Below are 18,584 nucleotides of genomic sequence, written 5' to 3'. Positions count from 1 at the left end.
CCGATTTGCTCCCCACCTCTCAGGTCCTGGGGTTGATGTCTGCTCTTTCTTGTGTACTAAGTTCCAATGGTCAATACCCATTTGTGGCAGGCAGTGGCATGTGAAAGTGTCACTGAGAGCACTGTTCCTCAGTGGTGGTGTGTGAGAAGAGTTAAAACACAGCTTGGCTTTCAGAGGCCTGGCTCAGCTTGCAGGGCAGGCACTTAGAAAAAAAAAAATATTTCTGTTCTCCTTGTAAACTGAGGCCATTTGTTCTGGAGTTGCTGAGAGATGAGGTTATCAATGTAGAGAAGAGCCACCCTTTCAGATAGCTCTGAGGGAGCCAAAGACGTGTTGCTGCCCTGAGCTAACAGTGTTACATGTCCAGGTACGGTGCTGCAATACTCATTTTAGAGATGATTTTAACATCTTGGAAATAATTTAGCAGTCCCTTACAATATGACCTTGCACACTTTCTTCAGACCTTTTTCACCTACTTCTATCACATTCTTGCCAGGTAGCTGCATTCTAGCTAGCATTGGGGGACTAAACATATCAGTGCTTCTAGGGAAGTCCTGTTTGAGCAGTCCTGAGGTAGGGCTCAGAGAAGACTAGAAGCAGGGCAGAGAGTCAAGGACACACCATTGCATTGCTAGCCTGTCTAGTTCTTTAAAACATTGTACTGTTCACACACTGTTAAAGAAAATCCATCCCATTCCACCCAGAACACAAGGGCACAAATTGCCCTTCACTAGCTGCCTTTTGAAGCTGTGCGCGGCTGAATGATCTCAGCTGAATGACAACAGCGAGAGGCACTCTGTGTGTAAATAGCAGCTTTCCGCTTCACATGAGTCAAACAGCTGCTCATCATCCATCCTAGCAGTCAGCCAGGTCACACAAAATGATGCTTTAAAACATCAGCAGCAACCAGTGCACTGCCTACACCAGCACTCTGCTTACTGCAGTCACCAGTGGGGCTGTCAAACCATTGTTCCTGGAAGTGAGTCAGTGCAGTGCTACAGTGGCAGGTTATGGGATACAGCTTGCCAGGGTGGCTAGTTGCAAAGCAGTGAGCCTGTTAGCAAGAGAGATAAGTAGCAGATGCAAGTTGTAGAGAGGCAGGTTAAAGCAATATGTCTGCTAATAGGAAAACAAGGGAAAAACCTTTTCAGAGGATCAGAGGGCAGGTGAGTGGAAAGGGGTGGAGTATAAGGCCAATAAACCTGGGTTCTGGTATAGAGCTTCAGACTGGCCCATGCTTGGCTGAGAAGAAACTCTGGTGGGAGTAGTTCTGTAACTACTTATGCAGGTAGTTTTATGTTATTCAGTTGTTGATCTTGCTGTTTGATCAGAGGCTTAGGAATAGCTACAAGGGTGCTTGGAGGCCACAGGGGGTGCCTAGGAGGCACTCTGTGCAAGGTTTAAGGACCCAGAGGGCTGAGGATGTGAGGGAAAGCCCTGCAAGGACCAGGAATCTGGTGGGCTGAGGGGCAGAAGCCCTGGCAAAAGCCCTGTAAGGACCAGGGGTCCAGTGGGCCAAGTAGCTAGAACCAAAAAAGGAGAGGCCTGCTAGGACCAGGGGTCCAGTGGATGGAGTGGGCTGAAGCAGAGAAGGCAAAAGGAGCTGGCTGAGCTGATGTGCAGATAAGGTCAGGGGCCCAGGGAAGTTTGCAGTTGGGGAAATAGCCTTGCAAGGGCCAGGCACCCATTGGGCTCTAGCCCAAGGAAGGTGAGAGATTTCAGTGAAGGAAGACCCACCTGTAAGGTATGAATGTGGTTATGGGGGAGGCTGAAGGCCAGATTTAGGGTCAGTAGACCATGTCCAGGAACAGCAAGATACAGAGCCAGGGGACCAGGGAAGGCAAACCCCTGGGGAGAGAGAAAGCGGAGAGCACCAGAGTGAACAGAGACACCAAAGATCTTACCCTGGCCCCAGGGACAGCTGTCTACTTCAAGGCATGGCAGATAGGTTAGGGGGAGCTGGGGAACGATCAACAGGTAGGATTAACTTGGCCCTAAGGGAGCATTACAGCTATGTGGAAGCCATTACAGGCCGACTTTCTGCTAGGACCAGTTGCAGTTTTGGAAGCAAAAAAATATTGGAAGGAAAGTCTGAATTTACACATAGATTTGATTGGCAAGAATGGGGGAAGAAGTTCAGTTGATTGGAGCAACATTGTTTTGGGCTCTATGCAATCACTTAGGAGGGGATAGCACCCAACCTGAGGGGCTTGCAGTATAAAGCAGTGGTACTCAACTCTTTTAGTCCAGGCATCCTTCCAGACTGCTGAATTTAGCAGCACCTCACTTCAGAATCCAGTTTCACTCTTTTTGACCATGAAAAGAGCAACAGACCAATTCTTCTGTTGCAAAGAATTCAAGAAAACCACAACAGGTCAGAACGGTCTTGATACTACAAATTCCTATTTGAAATGTCTTGGTTTCTCTTGTGAATGATGTGTAGGTGTTTGTATAGCTAACAGTACTAATATTGGCAGCACCCTTGAAAATCTCAGGGCACCACAAGGTGAGAATTGCCCTGGTCTAAGGAGACAAGATATACGAACAGCAGGAGGAGAAATGAAGAGGTCAAGCAACATGCCAGGGCAACCCAGAAGCAGTGGCAAAGCTAAGTATACATAGAACCCATGGGACTTTGTCACAATCCAGTGCTTTGGTCATCCACCCACGCGGACTATTCTGACTGCTAGAAGATGGATTTGGCAAGTTGGGCTCATGTCTGAGCATACAGTTGGTGTAAGAACAATAACTGCTCATCTTTATGGCTACCTTGCAGCATCTGCATCCTCATTACTGTTTGTTTGTCACAACAGGTAAGAAAGCCCTGGCAGCACAGCCTACAGCTCCTTCCTGTCCAACATCACCAGCAAGCTTTCATCACTGGGAGAACATTCCCTGGCTAACAAAGCCAGAAGCACAAACCAATAAAGAAGCTGGCTGGTTTAGTTGGATTTTAAGATCAGAGATGTAATTCATGGGCTTTTAAGTGGGTGGCCAGGTAAAAAACATTGGGACTAAAGTTTTATGAATGAATTTGTGGGAAATAATCACTTTGGAGCTACTCAGTAAATTCTTGTTATCTCATGCCCTGCCCCCCCAGTGGAGATATGTAGAAATTGGTGGAAGAGGAACTTTCTAGTCCTTTCTAGCACCAGGTTTCTGGGGCTGAGGCTCCATCCCACCCACCCAGAATATATTCCAAAAGAGGTAATGTGACTCCTTACACATTAACATCATTTTTCTTGAAGACTTTGTAAACCTTTACACACCTACCAGTTGTTCCTATCATGTTTCATGGAGTATGATAGGAGTGTTGTGGCCATAGTGATCCAAGGAATACATGAGAAGCAAGTTTTGGGTTTTTTTGTTTTTTGAATGGCATGCTTTATTGGACCAACTGTACCCAAAAGCTTATCTAACATCTCTCCCAGCTATAAATCTAATCCAATAAGATATATTCCCCAAAACCCTGTTTCTCATGTTTTATAGAAACCAATAAGCAGATGTCTGTGTGATTTCCTCCTTAATATTTGGTCTTAGTGTGCGATCATGGAGTATGAACAAGGTTACACCACTTAAAATACTGTAGCTTTAACTGGCTAGTAGCCATTTTGCCAAACTTCCAAATTAATATTTTTTTTCAGTGTTGCAGACAGTCTTGTACCTTCTGTAATTTTTCTTCTGTATTTATCTAGACCAGTGGTCTCCAACCTTTTAAAAGTAGGAAATCACCTTTTGGCATTTAAAAGCAACCCAGGATCTACCATGTGCCAATGCCCCCCCCCCCCCCCCCCCAGTAAGTCTGTGGGAAGGGAAGTGGGGGACAGATCGAGGCAGAAAGAAAAAACATTTATTTGGGGGCACACCTCCCCAGCAGGTCAGTCCCACCAAGCCATGGCCTCACTCAGCTTACCCCTGCTCCTGCCTGTGCAACACTGTCCCTCACCATGAGGGCCTTGATCTAACCCCTGCCTGTTCCCTCCCCCAGCCCAGCAGGTCAGCCCATGAGGTGCACACATGCATGCAGGCACTCACCCCTCCACCCCAGCCTTGGATTGACTCCAAGAGGCTCCAAGGTCTACCAGTAGATCAAGATCTACTGGCTGGTGACCACTGATCTAGACTGTCTCTCAAAAAAGGAGTAAGAGCTGCCATTTTCCAAGGGGTACTTCAAGTCTAAAAAGGTTGGAGCAGCAGATCTCAACCTCTGTGGTCTCTGTGATTGTGTTTAACTTGGAAGATGATATTTCATAGTTGGTAGGGTTGGAAGGGACCTGAGCAGATCATCAAGTCTGACCCCCTGACATGGCAGGAAAGAGGACTGGGGTCAAACCCCCCCAGCAAGGTATTCATCCAGCCTCCTCTTAAAGACCCCCAGGGTAGGAGCCAGCACCACTTCATTTGGAAGTTGGTTACAGATCCTAGCTGCCCTGACAGTGAAGTAGCACCTCCTGATGTCTAGCCTGAATCTCCCCTCTGCCAGCTTGTGACCGTTATTTCTAGTCACTCCTGGGAGTGCTTGGGGGAACAGGGACTCCCCCAATGCCTGTGGGTCTCCCCCAATTAGTTTGTAACAGGCCCCTAGATCCCCCCCCCTCAGCCTTCTCTTGTGGAGGCTGAACAGGTTCAGGTCCCTTAGCCTCTCCTCATAGGGCTTGCCCTGCTGCCCCCGACCATGCGGGTGGCCCTCCTCTGGACCCTCTCAATGCTGTCCACATCCCTCCTGAAGTGTGGAGTACTGCGTCCAGTTCTGGGCACCAACTGCAGCCTGACCAGTGCCGCAGAGGGGGAGGATCACCTCCTTGGACCTGCTCAAGATGCATCTGTGGATGCATAACAAGGTACAGTTGGTCTTCCTGACCACATCCCCACACTGTCAGCCCACGTTCATTTTGGCATCAATAATGACTCCAAGATCCTTTTCTGCCTCTGCACTGACAAGAAGGGAGTTCCCCAGCCTGTAGGTATGCTGCTGGTTCTTCCTCCCCAGGTGCAGTACTTTGCACTTGTCAGAACAGGATGGGTTTCAATACTCATCCGCCCACCCCTGTAACCGGTCTAGGTCCAATTGCAGCCTATTCCTCCCTTCTAGTGTGCCCACTTCTCACATCTTAGTGTCATCTGCAAATTTGAACAGGGTGCTTTTTACATCCCCGTCCAAGTTGCTGATGAAGATGTTGAACAGCGTGCGGGTCCAAGGACCGAGCCCTGGGGGACCCTACTCCCCACATGCCTCCAGGTCAAATAAGACCCGCCCACCACCACTCTCTGGCTGCAGCCCTCCAGTCAGTTAGTGACCCATTTGACCATGTAGGTGTTGACACCACAGTCCCCTAGTTTTTTTTTTAAATGAGAACAGGGTGAGAGACTGTGTCGAAGGCCTTCCTAAAGTCCAGAAAGACTACATCCACCACGACACCCGTGTTGAAGGATTTTGTCACCTGGTCACAGAAGGCCACCAGGTTGGTCTGACAGGACCTGCCTCTAATGAACCCATGTCGGTTGCCACTAAGCATAATCTCCCCTGCTGGCCCCTCGTGGGCATGCGCCAGGATAATTCTCTCAAAAAGTCTTACCTTGGTCCTGGGGAAGCTAACTGGCCTATAGTTTCCTGGGTCCTCCTTCCACCCTTTTTGAAAGTGGAAACCACATTGGCCCTTTTCCAGTCCTCTGGCACCACTCCAGAGTACCATGAGTGCTTGTAAAGCCCTGCCAGGGGTCCCGCAATGACCTCTGCTAATTCCCTCAGCACTCCAGGGTGGAGAACATCAGGACCAGCTGATTTAAATAAGTACAGTCCCACCAGAAGTTCCCCGACTAGGTCCTCACTGACCCTAGGCCTGTGTACGCCTCCCCTGGGGGGGGGGGGGGGGGGGGGGGGGGGAAGGGAGTGTGACCCGGTCCCTGCTCAGAAAAAGTGGAAGCAAAGAAATTGTTAAAATCAGTTAGCTTTCGCTGTCTGGTGCAACAACCAGATTTCCTAGCGTGTTCTGCAGGGGTACCTTCTTTTTACCCCCTATGCATTTAAAAAAAAGGACTTCTTGTTGTCCTTGATCTGGGTAGCTAGTCCCAGTTCCATCTCCAAATTGGCCTTCCTGACTGCCCCGTTACAGCCTCAAGCAACCGAGGTACAGTCCTCCCTGGTGATGGCCCCTTCCTTCCACTGGGTGTCTTCTAGCTAGAAAGGAGGCATACATTCCCATATGCTTTTGGTGAGCCATGGGGGCTTTTGCACCCTCTTGCCCCCTTTGATGCGATTCCTTGTAGACAGAAGAAAGCAACATTAGTTCCGCAAATCAAGATGCTCATTTTCTTTGCCCAAATTACTTGAGTAGTGGCCAAGAGGAATACATTATATGTAATGTTCTTTGATACTGGATCTCCCAAAGTCTATTTTAAGCCTATTAGTTCACATTGGCTTAGATATTGCGAATGAGATGAAAAGAAAATGGTCTTAAGGAACCATAAGCAGATGGGAGTTGGCCTAGATGACCCTTGAGGTTCCATGTTTCTATAAGTGACTGTGTATTTACTGAGTGACAGGGGTGTACTGAAGAGATCCTTGTAGGCCCATTTGCATTTAGCATCTTTATTAATGAACTGCAAGAAGGGGAAAACAGCATAATAATTAAAATTTGCAGCTGGTACTAAAGAGAGGTAATGCAACAGAGCACTAAACCAGAGCTTGTGCCTCTGAACTATTAAGAGCGACTTTACCCCCACCAAAATACTGGAGCAGAATCTCTTGGGAGACTGAAAGGAGAGATTTGAGATGCGATTTAAAAACCTGGTATAAAACAGGGACAGATAGGCTGCTAATTTAGCTCTCTGCTGCTATCCAGAAGGCAACCAGCGCCAGAGATGTGCTGAGGAATGAGTTGGGGGTTTTGTTGTTTTGTTTTACACACAAGTTTAGGGTAGTCTCAAAACTAAAAACATGTTGGATTCAAATGCTTCCCTTCCTTTCTCTCCCCACCCCACCCTGCAACCCCCACACAATTAAACTGTGGCTTCCTCCATCCCCCAAACTATGTGCAATGAAGTTGTGAGGTTTGACCTAGAAACCACTATACAAAGCCCAAGCAAAAGTCTCCGTTATGTAACTAACGCCCATCTGCAATAATAAGGAGGAGACAGTCTTAGATAAAGGAGGCTTGAAAACAAAAGCAGAATCAGAGGACTAGGGCAAAGAGCTAATTAAAATACTAAAAATTACACCCCTAGGTGGGGAGAAAGTATGCTAATGAAACATACATAGCTAAAACACAGGTATAGAGACATGCTCAGTAAAGAACTCCTTGCATCACTCCTTTATAACCAATTAGCAAACAAGAATGCTTATGAAGGTCCAATACTCCTGTATAAAAGATGCTTAGAATTAAAAATCTGTGTGCTTGTTATGTGAAATTATTCCGCTTGCACCTTTTATTGCTAGCAATAAATCTTCTTTATACTTTCACCCCTGGTATCTTTATTGGCCTTTGCATACCCGGCATGATCCCAGACTTGAGCTGGGGCTCAACAAAGTAACATGAGTACACCTTGGGATCTTAACGGTCCATGGAAAACAGATGTACAGGGGAGAATGAAAACTGCCTGCTCCGCAGAAGAGCAAAGACTAGGCCTACTTAAGATCTAACACTAGGCTAAGCCAGGCTTGGTTTTTCCCCCAGGGATTTCCATCTTACTTGGGGCCCCATCACAGCAGGGTCCTGCAGGAGGGCTGTGATCTTCTCAAGGCCCCCTTCCCGTGCCAAGTTGAGGGTGCCCTTGGGCCAAATTCTCAGCCACCACGTCTTTGATGACATATTTGGGAGGCTGCCTTTTATGCCCTCTCAGTCACATCTCGATGGATGCTAAGACCCTGTGGTTTCCCAGACCCCTCATGGGTCCTGCTCTACAATGGGTGCTTCAGGGGCACCCTAGCCTTATGGGCTACGCGTGGCTCCTGCCACCCCAATACCATGCCCCAAGCCTTGCAGATGTAATGGATGTTATTCTGTCCCTCTCCCGCCTTCTCAGCAATGCTGCCCCCTTCTCCGGGACTCACCACAATACTGCTCCCTTCTCCGGGGCTCACCACGCCCGCCCTGGGGCTTCTCAGCAACGCCCCCTTCTCTGGGGCCTACATAGCCCAAATGCTGTGCCCTCACTGGTGCCTGGGTCCCCACATTAGTGGGAGTCCCCCATGAGGCCTCCTCCAACCCCTAATAGCCTCACCCAAACCACCAGTGATAAACAGCAACACAAATGCAAGCCTTTCAGCCATAACTTAAACTGAAGCCACTTGGCTATAACAACATTCTAGCCCACCGGGAAAAACTCCATTCCACAGCCATGTCAGCTGCTGCGCCTTCCGTCAGGCTTCTCCTCTCTTTCATAGCAGAGAGCTCTTCCCTCCTGAGCTACTAGCAGTGAACTGCCTCTGGCCTCAGCTCCTTGGGTTTATAATGGAGCCAGGCCCTGCCCCTTTCAATCAGCTGACCACTGGCAGGTGTGATCTCTTCTAGCTCCAGTTGCCCTGGCAACCCACAGCTGGGCTGCTTATTCACTGCTAGGGCTCTCTCCCTGGCAGTTTTTCCTTCTTTAGGAGCAGGGCACTTAAGTGCTCTACGACAAGCCCCATTTGTAGGGCTATATTGTAGCTTGCTCTTGTCAGGGAGTATGTAGGGAGCAAAATGCCTTCCTCCTTCTCTTCTGCTCTCCAAAAGCAGGTGCAGACCAGCTACCTTCATAGGCCTGAGCTCAGCCCAAGGTGTAAGTAGGCCTAGCATTGCTAGCCACCTTTGGGGAAGTAGGGCTCTGATTCTCTTTGTCCCCAGTTGCCAGAACTGGCTGGGTATGCATTGAGACATGTTAAATCCCTCAAGAATGACAGCCTAGGACCTTGAGCTGCAAGGGGGCCACGGTCCTTGCCTCTGTGGCTGCAGTGCAAATGGCCCTGTTTGCCTCCCTTCCCTTCACCTCCCTTGGGCCCTGAGCTTGGGGGGGAGGAGGGGGTGGTGCATCCTGCCCTTTCCTCCTCTGTGGTGGCATGAATGGCCCTGTCTACCTCCCTTCTCTTCTCCTCCCTCCACTGGCCTCGCCACTATGGAGGCCATCCCCTAACAGCAGCTCCAGGCTCCACTCCCTGCAGGTGGCAGCACCATGGTGGGGAGGGGGTATCGATTGGCTCAGGGCCCACTAAAAATTTAATCCGGCCCTGATGACAGTGATTATACTCCCCCAGCAAGCTCTTGGAGCCGGATGACTGCACTGTCCAGCAGGTATCAGTGCCTTCAGTACTCTAAAGAATAAGGAAGTCCTGATTCACTTTCAGCTGAAAGCCAACATTTAGGTTCTCTCCCTGACGCTGCTCCTGGGTGATCTTATGAAAAACCTAATTAGGTCCAGGAGTCCTAGGAGCGGGTGGTGTCAGTAGGAATGGGTCCCTCTTGTGCAAGCACTTGTATAATCCGAAGCAAAATGGAGAGCTGCAACACCTCATTAACATCTGCAACAGATTATTTTAAAACGCCAACAATTCCTGCAAAGCACCTGCAGCCATGGTTTCCAAATTGTCCCCTAGGTGTCACTGTGACCTGTTCTAATCTCAAAACAAATCTGAGCAAAGCATGTTGTTTTCTATAAAACTAAAGAGCAGTGACACCTAGTGCACAATAACTGAATTGCCGAAGGACAAGCCTGCCTACGGGTTTCCCTCGCTTTATGCTGTACATGCATTCCTGGAATATGGTTCATAACTCGAATTTGCACAAAGGTAACCCACTTTACAATGTAACAAATAGGGGTTCATTCCAAGACCTCAACTGTACTGACCCCAGACCATTTCTACCACTTTAACAAGATAATTTTCGTACTTGCCAACAGCACACAAGGACAGGGCACTATCATAACGGGGATGGCAACTACAGAAACATGTTGCAGACAATAAGTGAGGGGCACAGATCCACACATGAGACTATATTTGGTGCGTGTCATTCCCACAATGCACCGCCCAAAGCAGCTGACTGCGGGCTTCCACTACACCGATTGCATAAGAGTGAATTTACGTTGCATATAACAAATTTTTGGTAAAAAAAGGGTCATCACATAAGAATGAATTTGCATGTACAGAACCCCCATAAAACGAGGGAAACCTGTACTTAAATCTCATGTCACATCAACCCTAATCCACAACATGAAGCAAAACAGCAAAGCAAGAATGTTACACTAAGGAGAGAGAAACAAAATAACCTTGGAAAGATATTTATTTCCATGCAGTACTGTTTGCATCAATGAAAACAGGCTGACCTGGAAATCCTTAAATAGTTGCCCAACTATCTCTTCTGTGTCTTAAATCCCTCCTGCCAGCCTGCACCTAACAGAAATTCCCTTGATTTTAATGTCCTGGTTAATGGTGTTTCCTTATGCATTTGGTGGCGGAAAATGGATCAGTCTGTTTGACATCACTGGAGACTAAATTCTTTTGTCCATAGAAAGAAGAGAACAAGTGCACAATTCCCCTTACTCAGATGTAAGAGGCCTTGTGTAGGCACCAGGCTGGTGCCAGGTGCACACATGTTAGGGGCTTACACTGACAAAGCTAGACTGGTGTAAGAATCCTTAGTGGAGAAAAGCTCTAAAAGATTCACATGGGAAAAACACAAAGAATAAGCTAAACCCAAACTGGCAAATATAGTACAATGGCAAGATATATTAAAAACCCATGGGCAAGCTGAAGAACGCATTGGACATCAGGCAAGATTGCAGGGTGCAATGAGGGGAATGCCTTCCATGCAGATGCCTCTTTCCCATGGTAGGGGCTGCAGGTTGTGCTTGTGGCACCCACAGCATCCCACGTAACCCCACTTCCTTGGCATTGACTATCTGTGACTGGGGCCAGAAGAATGTGCATTGTCCCTGACTGCTAATCCCAGTGAAAAAGCCAACAGAAAGTTCAGGCATCTGGAGTCTGCACTAATTCTTCTCCAGTCTGGCAGTTCTGGGAACAGCTTCCCTTGAGGAAGGATCCCAGAGCAGTGGCCTTAATAGAAATAACAGTAAGCCAGAAAGCAGATGAGGGGCCTTGGCATGGATTAAATGGACTATATCCTTATGCCAAAGGGGGGAAAATCCATGCACTTTGGGTGTTCTCCCTCCCACTGAGGTAGTGCTCCCTTGACAGAATGATTCTCACAACTTCCTCTCATGGACATTTCCCTGGGAGGACACTGCCAACCCATTGTAATTAAGGCAGAATAATGACTGCACAGCAGGCATCCATGCTGGAAAAGATTATATTTGTGAGAGAGACAGTAGTGTCCAGAGACTTTGCTTATGAAAAAGCCCCCACTTTACTAGGTGTTACATTTATACATAGCAAAAGTAATTCCCCCATGCAAAGACACAAAGTAAGAGGAAGAGGATGATTATACTCCCCATTTTACAGGTATGGCATTGAGGCACAAGCAGATGAAGTGAATCACCCAAGGTTGCAAAAGAAATCTAAGGCAGAGCTGGGAACTGGACCTAGATCTTCTTAATCCCAGTCCAGCAACTTATAAGATCACCCTTCTCCTGAAATGGAATCTGGTAAAGTCTAACTGAGGAAGAGATAAGGAGGTATGCTACATTAACATTACAGTTGAGGGAAGTAAGACAAATTAAAAGGGCTCTTACAAATACATCAGCCAAAAGGAAACATGAGAGAATCACCTGCAGGATAATGGCTTATCCTGCAGGATAACATGTAATCACCTGCAGGATAATGGCTCCATTAGTAATAACTTGCAGGGAGTCTGAAAGGACAAATCATTCCAAACAAAATTTGATCAGCAATAGTGTCAGACAAATTCTGATTGCACTGTAGAATTAACTACCAATTGAAAAGAATAGATGGTTTTCTCTATGGACTGAAGTGGAACATTTAATACTGTCTCAGGAAATTAATTCAAACTGGATTGGGTATGAACTCAAACAGCGAGAAGGAAACAGACATTGAAAAAGTGTCTATAAGAAGAGAGATATAGATGGGAAGATAAGGGTCCATATTTGAGAAACCAAAGTATCACAGAAAAGGAGCACCAAATAGTCTGAAAAACTTTGAGACCTGACTAGATGGCATTACAAGTTGTGACAGATCACATCACCTCTGCAGATACTTGAAACATTACAGCCCAGGCAGAACAAGAAGGCCCTGCATTCATCCTTTCCACAAACATTGAGTCCAAAGCATGTTTCATGTGAGGCAAGTTCATTTGAATTCATTCATCTGATAAAAGAAACCATGGTCAAAGCTAAGAGATGTGATGCTTACGTACAGGCCGCTACAGGCAGAAACGCTTTATAAAGGAGCTTCCTGATGCCTTAGTGGCAATGGTGTCAAAATACCCCATGTTTTCACATAGGCAATAACACATGTGTTGACAAGCCTGCAGATGCAAAGGCCCCCACGTTCAACTCCTTACTTGCCTCCCTAGGACTTTTACAGATCACCTCTGATCCAGTCCAAATGTCTGGTTCAACCCTGGACCTAAGCATTGGTTTAGATATTTAGACAGAAGACATCACAACCCAACCTTATCTTAAACAAGCAATTGCATTAAGAAGGCAGTCACGGATCTTCTGGCTCCCAGCCAACAAGATGCACAACTCTGTGCCAGGAAAACTCATGAATTCCAACCAATTCAAAGCCAGCTAAGGGACAGCTGTCCACAGAACAAAAAGTTAAGCATCTGAGCAAAGAATCTAACTTCAATTTTACATAAGTTGGTATCCACAAAGCCCCACTGCTCATACAGCTGTCCTTGATTTTCTGATACCTTGCACTAAATGAAGAAAAAAGAAGAGGAAATCTGAGGGCTGATGGTAGAGAAGAAAAGCTAATAGACAGGATGAAATACAATTAATTTCTTCAAGCCTGTGTTGAGACTGTATTGCAAGCTAAGAGAATGTTCCTATACACTCCATTGAAGCTGCCAAATCCCACTACAAGGAACTAATCCATGTGGTAAGTGACTTCATAAATTCCTGAGTATCTGCAGTTCACCATCACCTGGCTTTGTGGGAATGACCATCCACAATTAGAAAGAGCCAAACAATATTGATTCACCATGCTTGCACCTAGCATCGAACTTTTCCAGGGTTCTGTACATTCACTCAGCAAGAAGTCCTGACATGCTAATGGAGTCTTGACAGAAGCAACTGGTGCCACTTGTGATTGAAGTAGTTATCATCATCCAGAGAAGGAAGTTCCTCTCCTCCTTCAAACATGAAATAATCCCACCAACACTAAAGAAACCCTCTCTGCACATGGCAGTTTTAGGCATTCTGCCTGGAGTCAATGTTTCCATTCCTTTGCAAGCTCGCAGAGAAGCTAGTCAAAAGCCCATGCAAGCTCATCTAACTAAACCTAGTATTCTAGACCTGGCACAATCTGGATTTGGGTCAGGACACAGAAATGAAACCCCTTTAATGGCACTGATGGCTGATATCTTGCTGTCCATTGCCTTACGGCAGATATCGGTCTTCGTCTTCTTGGAAGCCTTGGCAGCATTTGACATTACTGATCATGAGATACAATTGTCTCATTTGACTGAGGTGGCAATCAATTGGGGTAATCTGCTAAAGTGGCTTGAGTTTTTCCTGGGAGAAATGCACCCAGTGATTAGTGATGGGAGACTGCACCATCATCACTAGACCTCTTGCTTGTGGAGTCCCACAATCATTTCTCTCTTTCCAGCTCTTCAGCATCTACATGCCTTCACTAGAGGAATGAGACAGATGACATAGGCTCAAGTGCAAGCAATAGAGGGTAAGGTTGTTGGGATGAGGAAATCATTCTGAAGTGTTTGCAACCATGATAGTCTCTGTTGGTGAAAGGCAGGCAAGGTTCTTTGGGTAGATGTGATTATCTTTTATTAGACCAACTAAATAGTTGGGGGAAAGTTCTTTGAAAGTTTTTGGGCACAAACACCCTTTGCCAGGCATAGGGAGACTCTGCTGGTGTTGTGTTCTCCAAGATGAAAAAGAAGCTAATTTACAACATACAGGTCTGTGAAATGCAAATGAGTGGAAGTTTGGAAGACAATAGGTAGAGATAGGAGGGGAGGAGAGGAAGGGAGGGAAATATGTGAAGGAATGCAAGTGGTCAGCTGGAGGCAGATTACCTGATGTACCAGATGTCAGGAAAGTTATGATGTGTCATGAATTCAATGTCTATACTAAGTCCATGATTTTTTTGTATCCAGTAGATTTATGAAATTCATAGCCCCATCTATGAAATGTGTTTTGTAAATTGCCTTTGAGAATTAGAACCGAGAGTTTGGAGAGGAAGTGAGAGTGATTGTCTTGTGAGAAGTGGGCACCCACAGGTAATTGGATAGTTTTGTCTTTGATAGATTTCTGGTGTACATTCATTCTGGTGCTCAGATGTTGTTTGGTTTCCATTGTGGTGTGTAGTTATTGTGGGACTGGTGGAGGTAAGTTGGAAGGTTTTACATTTCTTGTCCTGGCATGGTCTGGATCCATTTAGTGTGGTTTGGGTCACAGGAAGTTTGCTTCTGGTGATGAGGTTTACAAGGTTTGGTGCTTGTTTAAAGGCTAGGGTGGGTGGTTCTGGAAATATTTATTTAAGAACTGGGTCTTCTTCTAGTATGGGTTGCAATTGTTTGAGGATATCTGATACTCCAGGTAACCTGCCTCCAGCTGGCCACTTGAAGTCCTTCACACATTTCCCTCCCCACCATCTCTACCCATGGTCTTCCAAACTTCCACTCAACTCATTGGCATTTTCACAGATCTGCATGTTGTAAATTATCTTCTTTTCTATCTTGGAGAACACATAACACCAGCAGAGTCTCCCTATGCCTGATGAAGGTCATTTATGCCCAAAAGCTTGCATTCCCAACTATTTAGTTGGTCTAATAAAAGATATCACATCTACTGAGAGAACCTTGTCTGCCCATGTCCTTAGACCAACATGGCTACAACCAACAACCCTATTGGTGAAAGGCACAACAGGTCAATTCAGTCCATAGGAGTGATCCTAGGTTCCTCATGTAGGAACATCTATGAGTAATGCTTTCTGTCTTCTCTGGATAGTAAAGAGTCTGTCCCATCTTGGCACACAATGACCTGGTCTCAGTTATTTGTTTGTTGCTTTATTGCTTCTTAGCTAGACCATTGGTTCTCAACCTTTCTTGTACAAGGACCCATTTGTAAACATAAATGGCCAGTCCTGACCCAGCGCCCCTCACTCCTGACCCACTGCCCCCTGGCCCCAGGCCCCAACTCTCCAGTGTGTGGGGCAGGTGGGCAGCCCAAGTTGCTCCTGGCAAGCTGGAACTCAGCCAGCCTACAAGGGAAAACCCATGGTTTCCCACGCTTTTCTGTTTTTAAAGTTTGTTTGCAACCCTTTCATAAACTCTTGCGATCCACTTTTGGCTCACGACCCATAGGTTGAGAAATGCTGAGCTACACTACAGCAATGCAATAGATTTGGACAGGAAGCCATCAGTGCTTAGGAAACTCCAGCTGGTACAGAACACTGTAGGATGTCTTAAAGGTGCCCAAAGCTGTCCTCCCTTCTGGGTTTCCTTAGAACAGGGGTGCACAAGTTAAACTTTATTGAGGACCACTTCTATTTTCCACTGGAGGGCTGCTCCTGGTGGAATCTGCTGTGACGGGATGGATGTAAGCCGGGGTGGGCAAAATGCGTCCCATGGGCCAGATGCGGTCTGCTAGGCCATTCTATGGCCCCTAAAAAATTTAGAAAATTAATATTTATCTGCCCCTGGCTGCCTGTCATGTGGCCCTTAATGGTTTGCCAAAACTCAGTAAGCAGCCCTCCGCCTGAAATAATTGCCTGCCCCTAATGTAAGCCCTCGGTACATTAGCAAGTGGGAAACTGGACTGCACAAGCAGGCACAAATACATGTGTAGATTAGCACCCTGCAGTAAGGACATGGAACTAGTTGCTGTTTTGCTTTTTAAATCTTTTTAAATTTAATAAAGTGAGTTAACAAAGAAAATTATAGCAGGCTATTGGGAGTGCTTTGGAGAGCTGCAGGTTATACACTCCTGCCACAGAATAGCAAATCAAATTCAAGGTCTTAGACCTGTCTCCTCATTTATATGACCTGTCCAGGTTATCTAAAATATCACCTAAAGCTCTGGGATGAAGCCTGTGGCCGATAACGTCAGTCTTCAGGCACAAATGGAACTTCCTACAAAAGGGTAAAGTTCTTCTGTGTGGGAGGTAGTTTTGCTGGGGACAAGGCTGAGACTGTAGAATTAACTTACACCATAACTAAGGACCATCACAAACTAGACCACATTCTACTTCCAGTGCAAGGCATGCTTTTCCCAGCTGCTTTTTCTCATATGAACACAAAGCAATGTGATATATAGAAAGTAAAACAAAGCATTTCCCTAACAAATACTTCTCTTCCCAGGAAGAATATGAGAGAACAAACACATGACAGATATTAGTTACATTATTTCATGCATAAGCAGTCAGCTTCTGTGCTGAGAAGGGCATTATAAAATCTGTATAGATTAGAATAGAATAGTAGGGGACTACATGGATCAACAAGGCATGGTTTCATGTATTGGTCTTAATTATTATCTGGTAGAGGGCAGGAGAACAAGCACATGCAAATGATCAGATGCTACTGAACGAGGAGTGAGTGGCAAATGCCATGGAGCACATAAAAGCTGCTGGAGAGGTAAAACAGGGAATGATCGATCACCTGATCCTGCGGAAAAGTTCAGAGGGAGAGACTCAATGTGTCCTTCAAAGATTCTGGGATGGCGCATATGCCTGTTTGTGGCAGGCGCAACGGGGCCATCTCTATAACCACGCTGATCTCCTAGCACAAGGGTGGGCAAAATGCAGCCCAGGGGTTGGATGCGGCCTGCCAGGCTATTCTATCCAGCCCACCGGGCCCCTAAAAAAGTTAGAAAATTAATATTAATCTGCCCTGGGCTGCCTGTCATGCAGCCCTTGATGGCTTGCCGAAACTCAGTAAGCGGCCCTCTGCCCAAAATAATTGCCCGCCCCTGTCCTAGCATCACCTGTACTTCTGCCCCAGCTCTGGGGCCAGTGCTGTGACAAGGAAGTTTGGTGCCTGGGGCAAAGCCTGCAGCAGCAGCCTGCCTTTGCCCCTTGTACAGATCTGGGGGCACATGCCCCCACCATGCTTGCTTGGGTGTGCATGCAGTGGTGGGAGCTGCCCTCCCTTCACCCCTGCACCCCACCAAATGAGCCACTCAAGGCTCCATCCTGTGCTCTGCCCCAGCTGGGCAGCGCCTGTCTGTGCCCCTTTGCTTTGGCACCTGGGGCAGTCACCCTGCTCACCTTCCCCTTCCCCACCCCCTTGCTATGGCACTGTTTGGGGCACTTCATCCCCTACTGCCCCCACTCTATCTTTCTCCCCAGGGGACGTTGTGGGCTACAACCCCTCCCTCCCAGAGGGGATAACAGTGCAGCTTAATTCCATACATTTTTGCAGACCAGGTTCTTTGAGTAGATGTGGTATCTTTGATTAGAGCAACTAAATAGTTGGAAAAAATGTTCTTTGCAAGCTTTTGGGTGCAAACACCCTTCTTCAGGAAGAGGGAGAGTCTAAAGAAGGGTGTTTGTACCTGAAAGCTTGTGAAGAACATTTTTTTCCTACTATTTAGTTGCTCTAATAAAAGATTTGACATCTACCCAAATAATCTTGTCTTCCTCCATCCTTAGACTAACAAGGCTACTGTCTACAGGCCTGATACATTTATGCTGCTTTTTCACTTGGGACTTGAGGGCCACCTCCCATTAAATGTGTAGGGATTGAGGTAGTGTCCAAAGTACAAGAGTGCCCCACCCCCTGCCACGCTAGAGTCAGGGCACAGGACTGAGAAGCAATGGGGCTTATTACTCGTGTAGCACCAGAGGCTTGGATTAGGGTTAGGTTCACAAGGGAGTCTCTCCAGCAAAACATGAGCCAGCCTGGGGGTCTGGGGACATGTCTCTGGGCCTGCTGGTTTCGTGGACGGGGAAAGGCCTCACTCCTTGAGCTTAGTCCTGTGGGTCTGGGACAGACATTGCATGAACCAGTTTGAGCCAAATCTGTTAAGTCTGATACTGCATTCAACCAGGTTGATCTCAAACTGGTTTATGTGCACGGGACATCTGTTCTGTTACTGGTTCGGACTGGTTTCTGACGATGTACAACCAGATGATGTGCAACGTCCGTCCCTAGCCCGCGAGACCCTGCCCGGCCGCGCCGCGCCTTCAGGAGGCGGCGGAGGGGCCGGCAGCAGGGTGCCAGCACCCAGGGGCCGGCTGGCGAGGGGCAGTTGATCTCAAACTGGTTTATGTGCACGGGACATCTGTTCTGTTACTGGTTCGGACTGGTTTCTGACGATGTACAACCAGATGATGTGCAACGTCCGTCCCTAGCCCGCGAGACCCTGCCCGGCCGCGCCGCGCCTTCAGGAGGCGGCGGAGGGGCCGGCAGCAGGGTGCCAGCACCCAGGGGCCGGCTGGCGAGGGGCAATGGGTGTGAGGTGGCCCCGGGGGAGGTGGCACCCCGGCCGGGCAAGGCGAGCCCCAGGCT

General features: G+C 47.3%; 1 long non-coding RNA gene across 1 annotated transcript; it reads left to right on the top strand.

Annotated features, from left to right (window-relative positions):
• The first annotated feature begins 1,191 nt into the window (after positions 1–1,191).
• On the top strand, positions 1,192–2,805 carry LOC102386295. Its single transcript, XR_001358879.1, has 3 exons — positions 1,192–1,288; positions 2,246–2,374; positions 2,478–2,805. It is a non-coding gene; the product is annotated as an uncharacterized LOC102386295 (long non-coding RNA).
• The last annotated feature ends 15,779 nt before the right edge of the window (positions 2,806–18,584 follow it).

This window comes from Alligator sinensis, unplaced genomic scaffold, assembly GCF_000455745.1.
Source record: "Alligator sinensis unplaced genomic scaffold, ASM45574v1 scaffold1386_1, whole genome shotgun sequence".
Taxonomy (NCBI): Eukaryota; Metazoa; Chordata; order Crocodylia; family Alligatoridae; genus Alligator; species Alligator sinensis.
This window is presented reverse-complemented; position numbering and strand designations above follow the sequence as displayed.